Source organism: Schistocerca serialis, chromosome 9, assembly GCF_023864345.2.
Source record: "Schistocerca serialis cubense isolate TAMUIC-IGC-003099 chromosome 9, iqSchSeri2.2, whole genome shotgun sequence".
Lineage (NCBI taxonomy): Eukaryota > Metazoa > Arthropoda > Insecta > Orthoptera > Acrididae > Schistocerca > Schistocerca serialis.
In genome coordinates, this window is record NC_064646.1 from 317236860 (window position 1) to 317240878 (window position 4019).

General features: G+C 45.5%; 2 non-coding genes across 2 annotated transcripts; one reads left to right on the top strand and one right to left on the bottom strand.

Moving 5' to 3' along the window:
• Window positions 1-2640: 2640 nt before the first annotated feature.
• Trnat-ugu (transfer RNA threonine (anticodon UGU)) lies at window positions 2641-2714 on the bottom strand. The gene has a single exon. It is a non-coding gene; the product is annotated as a tRNA-Thr (tRNA).
• A 537-nt stretch (window positions 2715-3251) lies between these two features.
• Window positions 3252-3325, top strand: Trnat-ugu (transfer RNA threonine (anticodon UGU)). Its single transcript has one exon. It is a non-coding gene; the product is annotated as a tRNA-Thr (tRNA).
• Window positions 3326-4019: the final 694 nt, after the last annotated feature.

Sequence of the window (4019 nt, forward strand, 5' to 3'; positions counted from 1 at the left end):
GAAACATTCCCCAGACAATAACGCTCCCTCATCTGGGCTAGACCATTACGACGATTGGTACAGGGTGTTATCTTTTACTGAGGTAAATCATAAAACGTGATTCATCAGAAAGGCCACCTGTTACCGCTAAGTGTACGTCCAGTTACGGCACTAGCGACCAAATTACAGCCTTCGTCGCTGATGAACAGCAGTCAGCGTGGATGTACGTACCAGGCCCCAGATGTGGAGACTCGTACTCAGCAGCGTTCGCTCAACGATCGTTGAGAAAACACCGTTGGTAGCCTTTCGGTTCTTCTGGGTGGTCAGTTGCTCAAGAGTTCCCCCATACACATCTTCGCAGCCTCTCTGTCCGAAAGCCAATTACCATGCCATTTAGGACCTCGGATAAATCGCTCGAGTTTCGCATTAATACAATGATGTCAGTTCGTTCCCCATGACATACTATATACACCCTCCACTGATAAAGCTTCCTCCTGCCCTTTATGAGTGGCTGTTGCACGTTCACATCGAACATAAGCGGCGGTCTCATTAATGTGAGTAGACTGTGTACAATGAAATACATACTAGTATACATCCATTAAAACACAAAAATTCTCTGACTGTATTTTCTGTAACACATGCACCCATGTCCGGTTATTTGTACATATTCTGTTAGTAGCGCATCATTTTATATGCACCACAGAATTGTACATATGTCAATGTTTGATTGCCAGAGGAACTGCGGTAATGCAGGACGTAACAAAGTTCTGAATATGTAAAGTTCCTGGCACAGTGTAACGTTACGGATATTTAGGTGAATTAATCGGTAGTCCAGCACTGATACGAGGTAAGACGAATTTGGAACAGGGCTGAATGCCAGCCGTCCCAGGGCGCGTCGTAGCAGTTTCGGCTTCCAGCTAGATGGCCGGCAGAAGCGAGTAGAGGCACAAAGGCTTGTAGCGTCGCCGGAAACATGGGAAGTCGCAGCACGCTAGATTTTGTCGGCTGTCGCTTGCACGGCATTTTTGCAGGTCACAGTGTTCCAAGCGATGGCAGGTCTTCAGACAGTTGGAAAGACGGCGTTTTACAGCTCTTCAAGAATCTATGATAACTCACAATCAGCAAATCTGAATATATTTGCGATCTCATGAAAATCAGGAGCATTAAATAAAACAGCATTTCAATATCTTGAAAACTACAGATGTTAATATTTCATAGTGAATAACCGTTCACGCAATGAACCTCTGAGTTAACAACTTTTAATAGCTCCATGCGATTTCAACAAACAATATCTCAGATGATAGCGAGGTACAATAGCTATCATCCCCTGAAGCCACTCATCTGTAATCTATTTCGTTTATTGTTTTACGACGTCTTTCATATCTTTTTCGTTATGAAAATGTTTTTCGGAACATCATATTCTCCACATATACACAGCATCAATAATTCATATTGCGATTCTCTTGTAGTTATTTAGTGAACAGTTGACTGTTTGCCAGTAACATACACTTAACGTTGAGTGCTGCTGCTAGTAAAAGCTTCCGATTCTAAAGTAGCCAGTTGCATGTGTTTGCGGACAACACAACTGAAAAGAGAACTAAAAGACGTTTCTGTTAAGTAGTCATAAATAATTGTTTAAATAAAATTTATCGATAATCTGTAGTCATGTAACGTGAAAAAACTCACGCAATGGCTTATTCATTTATGAACTAAATATTACTTACATTTATTGTAAATGACCTGAATTTAACAGAATGTTAATATCTATTAGTTTAGTGCAAAAAGTGGTGAAGATGAGTCAAATCACGTCCGTAACACGTAAGATCGATGTAAATTGATCAGCCAGAACATTATGATCACCAACCTGCCGTCGATACAACCCTCCGCCCCCTCCTCCCACCCACCACAGCAATAATAGCGACATCTGACGAGGTATGACTGCTAATCAGACACACGCCCGGTGCATGTAGTATCAGTGTGCTTGCTGTCGAATGGCGAATGTGCGCGATCTTTATGACTTTGTCCAAGGGCAGATTGTGATGGCCCAGAGGCTCGCCAAAAGCATTTCGGAAACTGCATGATGAGTTGGGTGTTTGAGTTGTCATGTGTTGAGGGTCTTCAACAAGTGGCAAAACCAAGCCGAACCCACGTCCAAACGTCGTGAGGTTGAGCCGTCACCCCTCATTGCAGATGCTGGACGCTGTAGGCTCAGGAGACTTGTAAAACAGGACAGGCACTGAACTCTGACAAAACTAACATCAGATTCCAAGGCTGGGTGGAGTACAAATATGTCCGAATACACAGTGCACTGAACACTCGTAATGATGGGGCTGCCGCGTGGTTTGAGGCGACATGTCACGGACTGCGCGGCCACTCCCGCCGGAGGTTCGAGTCCCCCCTCGGGCATGGGTGTGTGTGTTCTTCTTAGCATCAGTTAGTTTAAATAGTGTGTAAGTCTAGGGACCGATGAACTAAGCAGTTTTGTCCCATGGGAATTCACACACATTTGAACACAATGATGGGACTCCGCAGCCGTGGACCAATGCATGTGCCGTTGTTAACACTACAACATCTACACCTGTAATAAATGATGACTAACTGAAAACCTCAGCTGCCGACAGGTGTTGTTGATATACCTCGATGTGGACAGCTGAAAACGTGTGCCCCGACCGGGACTCGAACCCGGGATCTCCTGCTTACATGGCAAACGCTCTATCCATCTGAGCCACCGAGGACACAGATAAATAGCGCGACTGCAGGGACTTATCCCTTGCACGCTTCCCGTGAGACTCACATTCCCAACTGTCCACAATTCTGCATATGTATTGTACCTTATAGACATTTGCCCAACCACTCATTACTCGCGCACACTTTGGCGATTCCTGTAAGAGTTTAGGTAACCTGTGCGCATTCGCACAGACGAAGGTCAATGGCTCGGAAGCCTTTAACTATATATACGAAGACAGTAACTTGTTCTCGAAAGAACAGTTACTGTTGATGACCGTGCAGCTTTTCCCTGGAATAAATGATGACTAACTGAAAACCTCAGCTGCCGACAGGTGTTGTTGATATACCTCGATGATGGACAGCTGAAAATGTGTGCCCTGACCGGGACTCGAACCCGGGAATCGCCAAAGTGCGCGCGAGTAATGAGTGGTTGGGCAAATGTCTATAAGGTACAATACATATGCAGAATTGTGGACAGTTGGGAATGTGAGTCTCACGGGAAGCGTGCAAGGGATAAGTCCCTGCAGTCGCGCTATTTATCTGTGTCCTCGGTGGCTCAGATGGATAGAGCGTTTGCCATGTAAGCAGGAGATCCCGGGTTCGAGTCCCGGTCGGGGCACACGTTTTCAGCTGTCCACATCGAGGTATATCAACAACACCTGTCGGCAGCTGAGGTTTTCAGTTAGTCATCATTGATTCCAGGGAAAAGCTGCACGGTCATCAACAGTAACTGTTCTTTCGAGAACAAGTTACTGTCTTCGTATATATATATATACACCTGTGTTCTGGCGTAACCACAAGCGCCGGAACGAAGAGGAAGAACGCAAGACCACAGAAGGCGGTGAGGTGACGTCAGCCAATAGCCAGCTGAACAGGACCGCGCCGCGCCAGGAGCGACTTCTGCTAGAAATGAATATAAGCACCGCTCCTGCCAGCCTCGGCCGGACATTAGTGGGCAGGATTAGTAGAGTATTACCACGGCCTAGCAAAGAGTGCTACGATATCGGATTGTAATAATCCATATCCATGGCTTGTTTGAACATTGTGTATATCCGGGACTCGGATTTATGTTCATGTTGCCCATCACTAGCGACTCCTTTGTACATTTAAGTTAAGTATTGTCAGTCTGTTTGATAGAAATAAAACTACTAATGTTATTTGCTTGAAAAGTAGTACAGCATTCCGAGAATGCAGCATTCTTTAGGCACCCTGTACGAAACGCGTGGGCAAGACCAAACAACCTGTGACTGAAATGGGCACATGACCGTTGGCACTGGACGTTGGTACAGTGGCAGAACGTTGCAAGGTTTGAT